The 19,093-nt window shown below is 39.9% G+C and overlaps 1 protein-coding gene and 1 long non-coding RNA gene across 27 annotated transcripts in view; one reads left to right on the top strand and one right to left on the bottom strand.

Moving 5' to 3' along the window:
* Positions 1–19,093, bottom strand: part of BICD1 (BICD cargo adaptor 1) — a 180,482-nt gene that overhangs the window by 61,996 nt on the left and 99,393 nt on the right. The gene's annotated exons all lie outside the window — the stretch shown is intronic.
* Positions 6,929–8,338, top strand: LOC308177089. Its single transcript, XR_013938864.1, has 2 exons — positions 6,929–7,129; positions 7,667–8,338. It is a non-coding gene; the product is annotated as an uncharacterized lncRNA (long non-coding RNA).

Genomic DNA, 19,093 nt, shown 5'->3' on the forward strand with positions numbered 1-19,093 from the left:
GAACACAGAGACACTTGTGCTAGCAGGAGGTAGGAAACAGGAACGTGTACCATCTCTGTTTTGGACATTTTTGCTGCTCAGCCACAAATACATAACTTACTTGGAATTCCAGAGGCAGAAACCCAGACCCATCAATGTAAATTGTCAAATTTATATAGCCTCCAGAAGGACTAAGATTTCACTGTATGAGGAGTGGAGAGGAGTAAAGTGAGTTGCTGAGGACGGGAGGAAGAGAAAAGACACTGAAGTGGATACATACAAGCACCTAAATAAGAGGGGTGAGCTTTGACTATTTTAGCACCCATTATGCTTGGTTGGAACAGAAAAATGTACCCCCGCTTGCTTTTGCACTGCTCTCTGCTATATTACCCTACCTTTTGATGCCAGGATATTTTCAGAGCCCCCTGCTGTAACCTGTCTCTGAGTGTGCCAGGCAGCAACTCCAACCTCCCGTGCTGCAGGCACAGAGCTACCCTCCTTGTACACTCTCCATTCCCCATGGCAACTGCCTCCCCTCCTTACGACTCAGAGCTATTTTAATTACAGCTTGCTGCTAGCTCAATCATACTCCTTACACCGGCAAACCAGCTGCGCTGCCAAGGGATGTGTGCACAGGGCCCGGGCTCTCAGCTCGGCCTTGCCATCCTGCACTGCATTACAATACCATCCCAGCTCTGCTTTCTTTCAGTTTGCATGCCGAGCCAATCGCCAGTCTTGTAAATACCAGCTAGAAGTTGTAGTAACAATGACGGCTGACAAGTGCCTTTGCTTTCCCCAGATGAGCAGATCAGTTTGCTGTGGTAGAGCTCGGGAAACTGAGAGCCTGTGGACACACAGACCCAGCGCTGGGCAGCAGAATTAATACATCTGGTCCTGGGGAGAGCGCAGCTAAGCTAGCAGGGGGCTCAGTTCAAATTAACCAGGCAGGTAATTAATCCTGATCTACAGCTCACAAAAGATCATGGAAACCATAGAAAAATGGATCACGAAAGCCCTCTGGAGAGCATCTAGTCCATTTGTCTTTCCTTAGATAGGAGCAACTACATCTATGTCATTACTGATATCTAATCTCTTTTTAAACAGTTCCAGTGATAGGTCCCATTACTTTTCCCAGAAACTTGTTTCATGACTTCACTATTGCCTTTCTCAGAAAACTCTTTTGAATACTTAATCTGACCCCAGGTCTTTTGCATTGCATTGAGAAAACAGTATTTATTCTCCTACCCACAAAAGACAGGAAAATAAATACCTCTCTTCCTTTCTGCAGGAGCCCTCCATTTACCCACCATATCCATCTTCAGCCACCTCTCCTGTACAAACAGAAAAACATGCTAAAAGTGAAGATTTCCAGATAGCTCCTACAACAGAGAAATCCTGTAAGATGTCCTTGCATGAAATATAGCAGGAACACAGGAAGATGGGTGATGATGATAAAGGTAACTAGATACCAGGGAAAAAAAGAATAGGAGACCCCAATTAACTCTCTACATTCTTTCTAGTGCATGGTTCCTCACAAAGGATTGAGAGAGGAGGAATACATTGAAAGAAGCAAAGAAGAAACTGTTAATACCTTTTAGAAATTAGTATGAATACAGTATGATACAATAAATAAATAAAACTATTTACAGGTAAAAAAGCCTGTTTCTAGTAGTCATCTGCTGAGACGTTCTCTATTGTGCTGCAGAGGAGCTGCAAGAGTTCAGAATCAAAGGAGCTCTGTAAAAACCCACGCTTATGGCACAGCTTCCCTTGAGTGCCAGCTGCACAGGTGTTTTAAAAGAGACTTGTGAATGTGCACACACCTCCCTCACAATGACAACAGACTATTTCAAGTTATCCTTGAAAAACATCTATATGGTATAAAAGGTTGCTAAGAGAGGAGGAGCAACAAGCAAGTAAAACTTGAGTAATTCTTATTCTTCTCCAGAAGGACAGAGACGTTTTTTAACAAACACATCTGTGCCACAAAATTCAAATGTTATCATGTGGCCAATTATGTCACTAATAAGGTAGAGTATTTCCTAAAAGTCAGGATTAATTTCAGTAATTAAAATTCATGTAATGTTATCCATCTGCTGCTAAAACAAGCACAGCATTCTGCAGCAAATTTGACCTTGTGCGCAGAACCCCCACCAGCCTCCCCACACTTATTTTTGTGACAGTAGCACAAACATCAATTCAGAAACAGCAGTTGATTAATATTTAAAAGATGAAATTTGACTTGATGACTAATGCCTTTTTACTCAAAGACTTGGCATTTTTATTTTAGGTAATAAATTTGAGTGACTTAGGTGGCAAACAAGCAAAGATAAGTATCTCATCTGTCTATAAACTGCATTCTTTGGGACTGAATTTTACACATAATTTTAATTCATCACAGCAAACATGGTAATTCATGACTACAAATGCCTTTGTGAAAGATTTGATAAAGTAAACTGCACTACAGATTACCTAAATTGATTGATAAGGACAGTGAAAATACCTGTACCCAGAAAGTGTCTCTGAAACATCACACTGCTCTTGACAGTTCAACATGAATTGGTTTGACGCTTAATCTTGGCTCTTATAATCTGACCTTTCCTTTATTTGTTTTAATACAGACTGGATATTACACAGATACACTTAATATACATATTACAGTCTACACGGGTAATTTTTAAATTGACAGTTTTCTATCTTGTCCTTAAAAGGCTGAGCACACAAGATGCTTGCCTTTTGGCACACAGGACAGAAACACAAATGTAAAACACAGTCCAAGGGCTGACTATTAATGACATTCTCTGTGAGAGTTACTCAAGCATGTTGCTCGTGGCAGCACAACCTTAGAATTAAATTATTCTTTTGGAAATTGAATAAACACTGAACATTATGCAGAGCCTGCAATGCACCAAAACAGAACTAAATGCCATAAAATACCATAAATGCCATATTTTCTTGGAGAGTAAAATATTAGTTTGACTTTGGATATTAATTTTATATATATATATATTTATCCTATTATTTTGTATTCCCCGTTAAAAACACTGCTGTTTTCCTTTCAGCATGTTTCCACTGACTGTCAGCTGACTTCCATACAACTGATGACGGCTGTTGGGCTGACAACAGAAGCCTTCCACTGAGAAGGATTATTAAATTATTAATAAGATATGGTTAAAAGAACTGAACTGGGAATGCCCACAGAAACTTAAAATGGCCCTTTATTTACCTAAAGATAGCATTCACTAAATCACTGCTGATTGCCCCTGAGGACCTTGTAGCATGAAGAGGACAGCATCTTACGAAAAATACGGAGTGACCCCCATGATTGTTAGGGCACACACAGACGAAGGGACTCGGCATCTCTTGGACTGTAAAATCCACAGTTCAGCAAAATAGCAAAGCAGCTTCTCCATCCTTGCTGAAGTTATGCTCAAGGACCTTGACAAATGAAGACCTACTCTTTTTCCAAATTTATGGAAATCCAGAAAAAAAATACCCATATGACAAGTAGACAGGAGAACTTTTTTTTTTTTAATTTTTTTTCACGAAGACAGGTCCATCTAAGCCTTACCTACCTCAACATCGGTGTTTCCGAACTCTAAGCCTGCCAGCCTGCTGGTGTCTGCTGGATGAAACAGGGGTGCCAGCCTGGCTGCCCCACCCAGCCCCCCGAGGTGTCCCCCTGCAACACGGGAGTGCCGGGCTCCAGCTGCTGCTAAGAAATCTCCATGGCAGCAAAGGATTGCAGTCCGAAGTCTTAACTGCGCCCTCAGTTTTCTAATATCCCAGCAGAACAGGGCTGATTGATAGCTCTTGCTCTATTTGTGGGTGTTTTTTTTTCCCTTATTTTTAATATAAAATATAACAAAATATTGGAGGAAGGCTCCAAGCTCATTTTTGTGTTTTACAATTTCCCTACTTTTTTAAGTACTCCAATAAAATCTAAACCCCGTTTGAGCAAGTAACTATTTAAATACAGGCTTTTCAGTTCTGTTGTACTTTCTATGGCTAGATACAGCATAACTGAATTCATGTATGCGCTGCAAAAATGCAGCAGAATAATCGATCTAGTGAAACGACAGCCATCCTCATGGGGGAAAATCAGCACCACACTTGAACTAGGTCAAAATTCAGACAAGCAACAGGAATAAGATGGGATTTATGAACTTCCCTTGGTTAACTGATCAATATATTCCCTGCCATATAGCCCCACAGCTGCAGACCATTCTCAATTTCTTCTTTGAAATACAGCTACCGGTGTCTCTAAAGACAACAGCCTCAGCTGCTAACTGGTCCTTGTGCTCTTAATTATCATACTGAGCTTTAGTTCACCCAGCATCTTGACCAGAGAATTGACTTGGTATGTAGGCATGCAGTGATCAGGAAGATGCAAATACAACATGGTACATGGAATATGCATCATAGCTGCAAACTTGCACCATGCTCTTTGTGCAGTACAACGTATGATGCCACCAAATACATTGGCAGAATGGGAAAAAATCCCCCAAACAGAGCTTCTGGTATAATAACTTTTGGCAACACATTTCCCCTGTCAGGGGCTGCACAATTAGTTAATAGCCTCTACCTTTCACCTTTGATCACATGGAAGTTTCTGTAGTTTCTGATTTTGCTTCAGTTTGTACAGAATGCAAGCACCTCTTGTGAAAGATTGCAGCCATGAAAAGAAAAGTTAACCTTACAGCTGCACTTGTCAGTTCTTCACCCTGATCCTGCCTCTACCAATGGAGGCTCCTTATGGTTGAGTGGCTGAACTACCACACTATATAAACGCTGTCTATGAAATGTAAATGGTACCCATTTTGGTGATCTAGAGAATGGCTAGCATTCCTTTGCAGTAGTTTGGCATCTGCTGCAGGAGTGACATAGCTGTAGCAAGCACAGGGAAGAGAGCTGAGTTGCTTTAGGCAAAGAACATCCCCACTTAGGAATCGTAGATGTTAACGGCATGGAAGGTACTGGCTTTTAATAAAGTGTGGTCTTCAACCTAGATGCAGTTCAAAGACTCAAGTTAAAAATCCATTTCTTGCTTGTGTCCTAAGAAAGAAGAAACTTTATTTCCCTGTGGATCTTTCCAGCTATTACCGCTAAATGGGAAACCACTGGAGACAGCTCTCACATAGCAACATAGGGATGAGGACAACATCAGCCACTGAACCCTAAATATTGTGCCCACACTCCTGAGCCCCTCAGAAATCACATTAGCTAAGTTTTAGGAGTACCTAGGCACAATTCAGATGTATTCTTTGGTATTAGCCTAGCACATTGGATCACAACTGCTAATATGGTTTACTTTGCTTGCTTTCATAAGTAGAAGTGACACAAAGCCTAAACCTTTTTCTCAGTCTCATTAAGGGACTGCAACTGCTGTAGCACTGTTCGTTTGGGCTGCTGTTTGACACTAACAAAGCTGAGATTTTATTTAGGAGCTGCTTTACTAAGCAAACTATGTACTTAGCTGTTTTTTTAGCAAAAGAGATGGATTTCAAACAAAACTAAACACTGTTCCAAACACTGTAGTTTTTCTTCCCACTCATTCCCTTGGTAGAGTGTTTCTGGTGACCCAGACAAAGCCCTGCAAATCGTTTCCAATCATTTGTCTCAAATGTAAACACCATACTGTAAACTTCTCCTACCCTTACTTGTTCTAAACTCACCAATAAAAACATCCTGCCCTGCCTAATAACACTGAAAATTCAAGGTTCCCAGGGGATTTTTTCTCTCCATTACCATCTGTGGATGGAAGACTGCCAAAACATATCCTTTTACTGCCCCTCCAATCCTCTCTCCTTAGTCCACTTTTCTTTAACTAGAGGCATGAGTGTGATTAACATACAGCAAAGACTAATTGACTAATTTCTCTCAAATATGTCATTTCAGCTAAGCAGGGGTTAATGAAAGACATACATATACCATGTATAAGAGCTAAATTTAAAGTGGCAAAAAAAATAATCTTGCATATTGCTTATTTGCCATATTTCTTCAATAAAGTGCATTAGTACCCCAGTGATGACAAATGTTTCAAGCTGTTTATTTGCTATAAAACAGGAAAAGTATTATACCCCAGTAACAAAAACCAGTAATAGAAATCAGCAGCAGTCTATCCCATGGTGCAGACTTGTGGACGGAGGAACAGGCCAGTCTCTCTCAATGCTGCTTTTCCCCAAGGATTTATGAAATTGAGGATATCTTCTTACAACCAAAGTTTTTCTTTTTCTTTCTTTAAATCAAAGTTTTCTCCCAAATTCTCCTTCTATTTTAAAATTATTTTCTCACATTCGTGAGGGAAACTTAATTAAGAAAAATAAAACAAAATTTCACTTTGAAAAAGAAAACCCAAAATTCAGTAAAACATCTTGGATATTCTTGGCTTTCAGCTTATGAGAAAGAGAGGCTGAGGAATACTGTGGACAGAATTTTTTATCTCACAATTCAGATGACAAATGAAGATGATCGCCCAAGATGAAAACTCATGTCTGACCATGCATTAGCTTATGTTTTAATTTAACATGTTAAAACCATACAACAGAGAAAGTAAGTCATACTATCCCTCCATGATGGATGCTTAATTGAGTTCAGCCTCATCAGGTGTTAATGCTGTAACGTGTCACCATAAGGATTTTTATACTTATCCACTAATACCTGGAAAAAATGTTTTTTATTTATGTTTGACAAAGCCCTAAGTGTTTGCTGGAAATTAAGAGCAGTAAAGATTTGTCAGAGCTTGACTAATCACACCTGAATCTGATTCTCTTCCAACAACAGAATAACACGCACACATTTCACTTAGGTGTAACAGACTAGGGTAAGAGATATTGCATGCCACAAGCCCTGGCATCAGTCCCTTTCTCTTCTACGGAAATCCTGAGGCTGATCCAAATCCAGGGAAACCAGTGGAAGAATTTGGATGGGAAATTTAAAAATACCCACATCTCTCACAAGTCTGGGACTGGAAGGTTTGAGTAAGACAGTAGGAGATCACAAAGTATACACTGGTCTGTGGCTCAACTATGTTCTTACAGTGGCCTCAAGGTCAAGCACCAGCACTCTAACAGGCTCTGAGCAAGACCAAGACCTCCTCTTCTCTCAGCCCTGGGAAATGTTTCAGAGATGCAGCTCCTGACTGTACCAGGTACTTCATCACACCATCACTGGTGCTGATTGTGCACTGCACTGATAAGAATGGTCAGGGCTCTGGATAAAGCATCTCCTGGCTCAGTACAGCTCTTTCAATACACTGAAATGTCACAGTACTTGTTTCAGACAGGAACTCTTCTTTGTTCTCAAAGGTGAAAGAGGACTGCTTTATATAAGGCAGTCTCCATTAATATGGGCTTTCATGGAAGAACAAAAGCCAATGATGCAATTTTTGCTGCTTAGAATCTCAATTAGAAACTTGGACTTAGCAATAGCACACAGCTTCGAGAGTAACTGGGAAATGGGAGAAAGGAGTTGATGCAGAAATTATTTCCTGAAAATTGAAAAGCTTTATTTTAAAGAGAAAGCCAGTTGTAAGATCCTATAATTTATCAGAAAACCAGAAAGCAAGTTAAGTTATTTAAATACTCCATCAAGGAAAATGCAGAACATCGTTAGTGTTTTGTGTGTGAGAGCACAAAACAGATGTGAAAGGAAGATGCTACACGACATTTTGTATCTTCCCTTACAGGATATCAAGAAGAACCTGACAGATTCATACTAACGCAGTTAAAAAACAATCAGGAGCACTGGGAAACAGATTACAGTATTTGAATCTTGAATAGAGAAATCAACGTGTTTCAGTTAGTTTTGGGGATACAAGCATCCCAGGAATTTCTGAGCTTTAGGATGCAACGCAGATCACTGACTGTAAAAAAGAAGTCTTAAAATGCAAGAGGACATCCAGTTATTGAATATAAGAACCTTAGCCTCTGCTTCTTAACTTCTCGATTAGGGGAAAAAAAACTCATCTGATTACAGTAAATTTGAACAAATTATATGTCTTAAGAATTTAGAGCATATTTAGAACACAGTGCAAACATTTGACTACCAAGTAAAACAAAACATATAAGGAGTTAGAAAATTCATAAAACAAAACTTGGTTTTCAAAAAGGAAATCCTTACTGCAGACAGAATTTATTTACATAGTATTTTATCTCTCATATGAATAGGATTAATGCGTGCTATAAGAACAGACTTGTTAAATCAGCTCGCTGAGTATGCAGGGAGCTGAACAGATGGCAGCACCGAGGTAGCAGCAGAAATCACTAGTCTTCGTTTACACAGATGATCTTGATCATTTCCATAATGTGAGAAAATGACTCACCTGTGAAATACAATGTTCTGTGGTTGAGGCAGAAATTTTCATTTTTGTCCCCTGGAACGGAACATTATGGACTATCCAGACATCAGCACTATATTATTACCAGTTCTGGAAGGAAATCACATACAGAGATACACCATCTCTGCTCATTTGTGGAGTTATCTTTCTAGGGACTATTTATTTGACACATCATGAATAGATTTTCTCTAACTCAACTACACATAGTTTGCTGCTGGCTACTTCAGGTTATTTAGTTTCTTTGTAGCTAGTTTTATTCCTTGGATAAGATTATCTTGAACTTCAAGGAGGAAAAGGCTAGAAATATACATTTATCTTGTCCATAAAGAAGACTTGTTTAGAGTGCCCAGTCAAAATTTGTATGACAACATTTATTTAGAGTAAATCCTTTACCCATGCTAGGTTTTGGGCACTTAAATTTATTCTGTGGTATGAAATGTCCACTGGGGGGAGGGAGGAAGGGGGACGACACTTTGATCTTTTCATATATTCAAAGGCAAAGGAGAAAAGTCTTAATTACAGGAGTTAGTGGAGTACTTCATTGCCTACATAGCACAGCAGAGCTTTTTCAGAAAAATAATTGCTTTTATCACTGTTTTCATTTACAGCTCAAGCTCACGAGTTAAGTGAAGCATCACACACTAAGGCTAAGAAAATCAGCTTAATTTTACTGAATGGAACAGAGCAGTGTATATTCTAGGTTTCGGGCTCCCTCATTTTTTCTTCAACTTAGTGTGGCAGTATGCAAATGGTTAAAAAGTAACATTTAGTAATTTTTGGTAGCAATTTGTGTATAATGAGGCAAATATATACTAAATATAATTCAGCTGAGGTCAACATTATTGCATTAAGGATTAACTGCAGCCAAGGTCTATAAACATATATATGCAAACAAATCTTTGATGAATCTTGATAATGACATGAGACCAGTTCCTGAAAAAAAGAAAAAGGGCGGGGGGGGGGAATGAGGGCAGGGGAAGGGAATAACATTTAAGGGCTCAGAAACTTCTCTATCACACAAGCAATTGAAGACAGTCACATTAGGTCACAGACTCAAACAGAGCTTCTGCAGTCTGATCTGGCACCAGAAAAATTACTGCTTGTAGCCAGCTGTCTGTACCTTACAGAAAAATAGCCTCTGAGAGTAACTCTTAACAGTATAAGAAGGTTGGAGATTTTCTATGTGTTATAGAACTTTGTTCCCATGCAAATCTTGCATTAATTTTTCACAGTAACTATGAGGTTTAATGTCCTTGAATCAAGGCAAGTGCACAAAGCTGACAGATCATGACTTTTCTACAACTGCACAGTGCTGGAGAGTTTATGCACTACACTCCTCTGAATCCCTGCAAGGGATTCCTTAATTTAGTCGAAGATTCAATACATCATGAGTTTGCCTTCAGTCCATTTTTGCACTGAGGACAGTTGAAATGTGGGCATCTGGCCTGAGCAAGGCACAAGGTTTTAAAAATATAAGGCAACAAAATATACTGAAAGTCAATAATGCACAGGCAAGAAAGGAATACAGTACTCCTGGGGGGTGATGTATGGGAAAAGGTGTTTGAGTATGCAAGAGAAGACACGCATACAGTTCTCCCTTTACTGAGAAATAACAGCAGGTGAGATTTGCAACTGCCATTTCCTGGCTGAAACAAAAAACTTGGTGGCATCAGATCTGGATTTTTTTCATTACTTGCTCTTCTTAAAAACACAAACACCAATCCTACTTACATTATACAGCAGTGACACCGGCAAACAACAAAAAGCCTGCAAACCCACCAACACAGAGACGACCCATCTGTGGAAGGCCTGCATATGCCCCTGTAACGTTCATTATCTGAACCAGGGAAGATGCGCCATCAGTGCTTTGGTTGTTCTGGCACACACAGGGCCCCTCATAACTCAACTGCTGTCCTGCTTGTCTGCTCCCAGAAGGCACACTGCAGCCACATTTTTCAGTGATGCTTTCCACTTCGAGGTGTGGGAAGATGCAAGATACTTTTACTGCATGGACCTGCTGGCAAGTTGTGAGAGCAGGGTACCATGTGTACCAGAAGAGACTGCAGCACAGAGGAAAGGTGGGAAGGAGAGAATTCACATTATAGGTGCATTTTGCTGAAGGGCCAAACTAATGCTTCAGTGCTTTTTGTCATCTTCCAAAAGAAAACAAATGAAAACTCTAGGAAAACACTAATTAAAAAAAATCAATTTATGTTCTGAAGAACATGAAAATTGTTTCCTAAACAATCCAAGATAAAATGTCTACTTGGTGTAATTTTCTTTCTCAGAGCAAATTATTTTTTCCCCACCCTTGGCTGAACCATAATAGGCTATCAACTCTGTGCAATAAAGCCCGACACGATAAAGTGAAAATTGCAGGAACAATAACAAAAAAAAGTATCTAACTAGGCAAGAGCTTAGCTGAAAACACAGGCCCCATCTCTAAGAGGCGGCAGCAATAAATCATGTTTAGAAGTTAACCCCCATCATGCTGAAATAATGAAAGTTTCTAATGGATTACAGGCAGGAGATGTAAAGCAGAAAGCCAGAGAAGGAGAAGGCACATGGCTCTGCATTGCAACCCCAACAGCTCCTGAGTTATGGGCTTCAGTGGAGGAAGTGACATGTGTTTATTTTACTCTACTGTTGTTTTCACAACCCATTTTACCACACCATTGAACGACACCATTATAGGATCTGACCTGTTTTTCAGCTACAGCATAAGCTTTAAAAATAATTTGACCTTCAAGACCTCAACAGAGACAATACTTGGAGCTGCCTCCACTACTTCAAGGTAAACTAAAATGGGAGTTTTCCTGTCAAGTGCAGCATAAAAAACTACTAGGCAAAAATGCTTAAATACACGTAATAAAAACTGAGTGTGGTTTAAGTTTCAGTAATAAGACAAGCCTTAATATTTCAGAAGTTTTAAGATGGTATAGCTCATACTAGAGTTTTGCTGTGGTGTTAGACAGGAAAGAAACAGTCATGGCTAAATTTCCCTAAGTACTAACATGTAATAAAGAATAAACCAACCTATTGTGTTCTTATTGGTCTGAGCTTCCTTATAGCCCCCCTGGGAAAAGGTCAGTCCAATATTATAGGTAAAGCACCATGATAATCCAGTCTTTGTATTTGGTTCCTGATGGAAGGAAAGATTACCTCTACAGTTCACTCTAAGTTACTGCCATATTTTTTAATGAAACAACAACAGGGCTGAAGAAAAATCTCCAATTAATATGCTACCTTTGGAAGCAAGAAGTTTTCCAGTTTAGGTCAAAGAACAATTTTTGCCTTTAAATAGATGATCATGGCTCTTCCTGCCTCAAGGCACCAAGTTACAGAGGCTGTAGCACATGAGACTATGCAAAGAATCATCATCTCTGATATTTCTAAGTTCAGCTGAGAACAAAAATGTAGACTGTGGTAGGGGAACTTAAAAGTTTCAGTTTCTGTAATGCATTTATTTGGTCTTGAAATGAAATATGGTTCTCAAAAGTAAATGGATATGAAAGACTGATTAATCTACATTCAAAATACAGCTGAAGCTAAGCTGATAGCTGGTGTACTTTGTCTTTCTGATTGCTGCAATGTGAAACTAGGTAATAGTATTATTTGAATTCCTGCAAACTAGTTCCTAGCTCACCCATGAAATTCACAGCCTGAATTCAGTGGGAGGCAGGTGGTGTAGCTGACCTATATCACAGCTGTTGATACAAGAAAAGTTTATTGCTATTGATAACATGCTAAAAGGAGGATGATTTCTTAAACAGAAACATCATCAGGTTTTCCCATTTCTTATCGTAAGCTTCCAGACACACATAGGTGTGGTTTCTTGTTTCTGTTTTTACATTTTAAACTTCATAGCATGCACTGTCATTACTTCTTTCCCTTGAGGATGTTAATACAATTTCAAATGGACTAACCATATAATAGTATTTCTAAACTCTATCAGCAACTTCGGATTCAATTTCATTTATAGCCTATAGAGTGATTTATTTTAAAACAGAGTTATAGCTCTACTGTGTAACTCCATCTCATAACAAATTTGGTGAAAAGAAATTATGTAATCAGGCTGAGAGGAAGATCCATTCATAACTTTTAGTGTGCAAGGAAAGTGGTCATGGAAGGTTCATAACTGGCTTTTTGAAAGTGTTTGCAAAGTATGAAGACAAAACTATGTAAAAAGGTAACAGATGAAAGCTGTCAGAGGGTAAACTTCAAATCGCTAATGACATCTATAGAGCACAGGCAAACCAAGCTGTATTAAAAAATCATCTGTACCTTCTAACCTCCAAAAGAAAATATTCTGGTATCTCAGAGATCTACAATAAAAAGTGTCATAAACACACTAATCATATTAAGTCTACATTTCTTTTACCTTACATTTCTTTTACAGCTTATTCCACAATAAAGTGCTTGTTATAAATGCTGCCAAAACAGTGAGCACCAGTTCTACAAGACGCCTATGAGCACATCTCAAAGTATCATCAACAGTCCTATCCATATGCTTCCCTATACATTTTTCATGTTTCTGCTTCAAAACATTCATAGAGGTCTTTGTGAATTGGAACTTCTAACATCTTGCAAAGGGTCTGCAGGTCTGTGTTCAAAGACTTGGACAACAAACAAAAGCCATCCATTTTCTGTCAGATTTTTGGAGCAAAGCCAGAATGAGTTTGTGAAACCTTGCTGTTGACTTGATATATACCAAAATATTGAATTTCTCTCTTTAATATATTTGGAATTACTCTTCCACTTCCCTGCTTTTCTTATCTGTCTTCAGACCTGCGAATGCCTCTTTTGAGGGCTGCAGATATTCACTGCACATGAAACACTGGTTGAGGAAAGCCACTTTGCTTCCTCCACATTCCTCCACATTGGCCAGAATTTTGCCCTTGCCACTTTAATCGAGTAGAGGTACTAAGCACAGAAACTGTGCTTCTCACTGCTGTTGTGTTGCCACTTTCCTTGGTAAAATGAGACAGTAGAGAATATGAGCAACAACTGTAAACCACCCTGTATCACTATTCATAACTCAAAGTATTGCATTAGCAAACTGTATTGTATATGAGTCCCATTTTCATGAAGAGGTATGCAAGACTGACAAGATGTACAAGATGTGGCCCATTTTTAACCCATTCCACTCTGAAGCTGACACTATAATGTCACAGCAATCCTTCACATAAAGTTCACAGCCAATATCAGAACAGACATCCTGACTGTGGCACTGAAGTGAAAACCACACATTTATTATGATGCCTTCAAGACACATTTGGCTGAAATAGCTGATGTACCGTGCTTCGAAAGGAGAGGAAAGTCTACGCAGACAGAATGAAAGAGCAGTGAAGGCAAAAATTGCATTCATATCTAGTTCTACCTATTTGGTGTGTTTTTGAAACAATGATGTCACAGAAGCAGACAAGCTCCGATTATGTATGAGCATCTGCACGTACACATCTAAAACATTTGCCAGCAAAAGTGCATTTCTCTCAATCCTGAAGCTTAAAAGTGGATTTGACCATCACAATGAAAGGGTGATAACACTGTCTGACCTCTGCCTGACTTGCTGCCCTCCTCCTGGACGCTGACTGGCACTAACTGTTGAGAACGACTAAAAATAACTGGCTTGTCTCATATACTATAATAAGGGCAAAGGGAGAAAAAGGGACTTATTTGAATTTCTTGCTGTTCACCATCCTGTCATATTCCTCTTTTATGTTTTTTCCCCTTGAGAACAGAGTTTGTTACAGAAAGCACAATTAACACACATGGTGAGAGCCAAGAACTTATTAACAATTTCATACCAGTGCCAAGCTGGTAATGAGTTTGGGGGTTTGAGGCAGAAGAGGGAACTGAGTATGAGAACCCACTCCACAAAGGGCCATATTTAAGGATGCCATCACATTGCCACACAGGGCAGACTTCCTTTTCCTATGGTGTAGGCTGCTAATTATCCAAAGACATGTGTTAGGTGTGTCACGCTCAGCCTCATTCTGCATAACAAATCATCCAGTCCTGGGGTCAGGTCATCAGCAATGCTCTCTGTCCTGGTTTCTAAAATATTTCCCTAGGAAAAGTTAAATCTCATTTCTCAAAATTACCCAGTAAATCACAGGAGAAATCCTTACAAGTAAATCAGTATTGATTAAAGGACAAGAAAAAAAAAGCACCGAAAACAAATGTGTTCATTGAACACATAAGAGCAGATGTGGAAGCAAAGTACCTTGGCTGATAATTACTGTCCATGTGTGATCAGCATGTATGAGTTTCTCTCAAGGTCCAGGTACTAATCACAGCTCCAAAGGAGACTGTTAGCTGTTTCACATTTGTTTGGTGGATCTCATCTCCGAATCAGTGTCTCTTCAGTGCCACCAGTTCCACACCGCTTAAATCATGAGCGATGTCAAAAGTTAAGGAGGAAGCAGGTTAGGAAAACAGCCAGCGATAGATAAATCTGTATGCAGTGAACAGGAGAAAATCAACAGCAGAAGGTTAACCTAGGCAGAGCTACAATGTGCATGGGGACTCCCAGGAGAAGAGAAATACGACTGCACCATTTGTGTACTGATGGCTGGAAATACATCAAGTTTACTGTTTGTATAACCCAAAGGAGTCCTTAAGGCATAAAACATTCAACAATTGCCAGGCACGCTTTAGCACTGAAGAACTGGTAAGAACAGTGTCAGTCTCTCAGAGATTTAACTCTTTTTTTTTTTTTTTAAATTGGAAACTGCTCAAAATATTTTCACTGGCAGTCAAGGGGAATTAATTGGAATAGGGACAACAACTTATTTTCATTCTATGCTTAATATCCTTTATCAGTGGCACATGCTGCTGAGACTTATGCTCTACTTGCCCATGCACTCAGGGGGGTGAGGACTTTCAGCAAAAATTTCTTCTGCTGCTAGGTTTATCTCAAACAGAACTTAAGCCTTTGGACTAGAGCTTCAGAAAGTCTGGCAAGTAGAGTAGTCCCCCTTTCGCACTTAATCCTAGGCAAATGAATGAAGTCACAAGGGTAAAAGTAATCACTGCTCTTGGGCTATTGCTCCTGAGGAGTCCAGATCACGTTGCAAGGATTCTTTAAAAATTGGCAACACAGCTAATCTGAGTGCTGCCAAAACCTCTTACTCCATGCCACTTGAATAGATGAATGCCCAAGTTATTCTTAACTAGAAAATTAATAGTGAAGAGTGAGTCAGCACAAGCAGTTCTTATGAGAAACATCCAGAAACAAAAACAAGTCAGCAAAGTTATGCATTAAAAACAAAACCAAAGGTAGAGGATGCTCAAATCTAACATCTTCTCAGTTCAGAGAGTTGCTAGTCCAATATCCTGCCTCTGGCAGTGGCGGCTTACATGTGCGTAAGACACGAGAAATGGAGACACTATATGATGATGCTTTTCCTGGCATCCCGTCCCAGCATCACAGCACTGAGGAACTGTCTAAGCTGGGCACCAGGTCTGAACCTTCAGGTGTAGTAAGCAGTGACGGTCCCATTCTCCATGAAGCTTCTCTCACTCCTTTTTAAACCCGTCACCTCTGGCCTCCACAGTTGTTCTCGGTGTGTTCTCACAGAACACCTTGTGCATGGGTGTACACAAAAGGCTTTGAGATGTTACATCAGCACAAATAAGAGTTCATTATTTCACCAGACTTTATGTAAGAATGGTTCATTGCCAGGTCCTGATTTGATTAATCAATGCCTAGAGATTACAGAGCACAGCTGAAAGTACACACTCTTTCATTTTCTATTTGAGGCCCTGTAAAAGACCCTTTCTGAAAGAAGATGGGCATTTGAGTGTTTATAATAAGGCACTCGGTATTTATGCAACAGACCCTCGGTTATGCTCTATTATCCTGCCTGGCCTTTTTTTGACCTCCCTACTGTCCATTGTTTGGCTCTTTTATTCACAGTAGGGCTAAACGCCTGAGCACTGCCAAAGAAAACAGTGTCATGCATGTGTCAAATCACAAGTTTGCATCCTAAGTCATTGTTCCAGGCTCATTAACAGGAAACACAACCAGCCAAATCTGGATTTGGTAGACTGCAGGTATATTTGGATGCAAGAGCAGCAGACCGAGAGCTAAGGATTACCCTGAGAAAATAACATCACAACAAAACGTACTTAACCTGCACTGGTAATCTTCATAAGCAACAAGTGCAATAGAATAGGAGGAGTATGTGCTTGGAAACACAACCAAATTTATGAGCAATTATAGGATTATAAACCACAGATCGGGAAATATAAAAGTGAATCTTACATGGCCACCTTTGGTTTCACTTGCTAGAGTTACTGGTTCATTGGCCTATGTGTGAAACAAGAACCTCAAGAAAATGTTTGGTGGTATCTAAGAAGGAGATGAAATTGAATGACAGATTCATAATTAAACCTTTATCTGTTAATAAGGAAACGGCTCAGGAGCAGCCAGGAGCTTATCAGACCTGGACAGGTCACGTTGTCTATACTTAGAGCTCCTTCTCTGACAGATAGACAATATCAGATACTAGTGTATTTATCCCCCTCACAGCACAAGGAGAGGTTGGGTAGGATTACAAGTCACAGCTTCATTTATTTTTCTGTCTCCAAGACATAAAGCCATTTTGTTTCTTTCCAGAAAGAAGTTCAATAAAGTTCTGTGAACAGAGAGAGCGATAAGAAAGTAATGCATCAGTATCCAGCTCTACAAAATAACACCCTCACAAAACTGCTGCACAAAGTAGGCCAAAATTAGTTACCAAAAGCTTTGTCTGCAAACACCACAGAAGAACAGGTCTCCAGTCTATCCAGAGCACAGGCAAGCATCTTCACAGGAAAAGCATTAAAATCTGGCTGCTTAAAGAAACTGTTAGCATGTTTTTGAGGATGCTCAGGTAAGACACAAGGGTATACTGGAGTTTGATTTTAAGGTCAGCAATATCTAGTAAGGTTTTCCATGTTACAGAACATTAGCCTATTTTATGATAAGTAGGATTAAAGTTGATCTGAACACACTTTCTGAAAGCTGAAGGAAACAGTTTTTTTCTCCTTTGTCTTAAGAAACTGAAAAGCTTGCTAAAACATTAGCACTGTCAGCAAAGGAGGCAGAAAATATTCTGAGTGTGGCTAGGCACCAACAAGCTAGAAAATCTCTCTTCAGTATGCTTTTCTAAAAAGAGGAGAGAGAAAAACACCTCCCCTCAGGCAAAGTAGCAGATATATATTCTAAGCCTAATTTAGAGCCAGTTCAATCAAAGACTACTTCCAAAACAAAGGAATGTAAACATAGTCAGATAGAGGAACTATGCTAATACTATGCTAAATTATGAGAGAGGTCTCCTGACAAGAGAGACAGCTCTTATCTCTCCGTCACTCCTTGCTCTATAGCAATCTCTGTAGGCTGCTCCAGCATCACACTTCTGCAGCTCCTTTTCAAAAAGCAGTGCTTGCATGGAGATGAAGGCACCACTAGCGATATCAACTCTGAGTACTTCAGTATTATTCCCTTTTTTCTTCTCTAGAAATGAAACCATTGCTACAAGTACCTGCAAAATGTAATGAGATAAATACATTTATGATGCAAGCTTTATCTGATCAGTGCAAATGCCAAAAGAAACTCCTGCTCATCAGCTGGATGGCTATAAGGCACAGGATAACACCATGAAGGAGAAAGGTGAGCTCATGGAATGATGTTGCACGCGTTGCAGCTGTCAACACTGCAGTAACTTAAACCACCTTGGTGCCTAGAATAATGGTTAGATCACACACACAGGTTTCCTATACAGTGCATGAAGAAAGCTAGGCAACTAAGAGGGGAAGCAAGCTAATAACACTGGAGGGAGACTATCGTTATATCACTATGGCCAGTCTGATTAAACGTGCTTCCCACAGTGCATGGTTCATAGCAGTGAATCCTCTCCTGCACTTGCTCACCTTTTCCAGCTTCCTACAGTAGTTAAACTGCTACGGACATAGGAAATCTGGGGCTGAAGACCACACTGTCTCTGAGGGATGGAGACAGTGAGCCGTTGTTGAGGGCAGTCACCTCACAGAGGAGACACTGGGGTTCTGGTCTCTGCTCCAATTAATATTTAAGTATTTCTTATTAAACATTAATTGAGAGACTAGAACTAGTTACCTATTCCCAGCTGAGTGGCTGTAGCCTTTAGGCTATGGAGTCATTCATTATAAGCTTGCTCACTCTCACTCTGCCTGATCCACAAAGTACTATCTATTCCCCTGCAAAGTGGAACAGCTTCGTCTGAAGGAATAAAGAGAAATCTCACCCCAAAATAACCTGTCAACTGACTGCTGGGGCACTTTCTTCAGAGAGAGAAGTGGATTCATATTGCCTCAAGCAGAGAAGACATTTGAGTTTCAAACCTTACTACAATCATGGAAACGGAGTAGGACATCATGAGCACCCATATCCTCCTCCAAACAGGTCAACTCTAAAAATACCCAGGGATGAGGTCAGCTGGGGAAACATCTCCCTGAGGGATTCCCAGTGGCACCTGCAGCCAGTTCTCAATATCCAGCAACAGTGTAGTAACAGAGATGAGTCCAAGCCAGAGGTGCTCCTGAACATGCCTCAAACAGACCACTGGATGGGCAGAAAATTTTACAGCTGGAAACTTAGGCACCTATTGACTGGAGGAGCCCCAAGGAATAGATGGCAACTGAGTGAGTCTGCTAAGGAGCTGGTTTGGACCTAACTACTTTCTACATTAAATAGGAAGCACTATGTACCCAAATCCCATTATAGTCTAACCTTATAACAACAAAAGAATG

The sequence above is a fragment of the Anser brachyrhynchus genome (assembly GCF_964034855.1).
Source record: "Anser brachyrhynchus genome assembly, chromosome: 1".
In the NCBI taxonomy this organism is placed as follows: Eukaryota; Metazoa; Chordata; class Aves; order Anseriformes; family Anatidae; genus Anser; species Anser brachyrhynchus.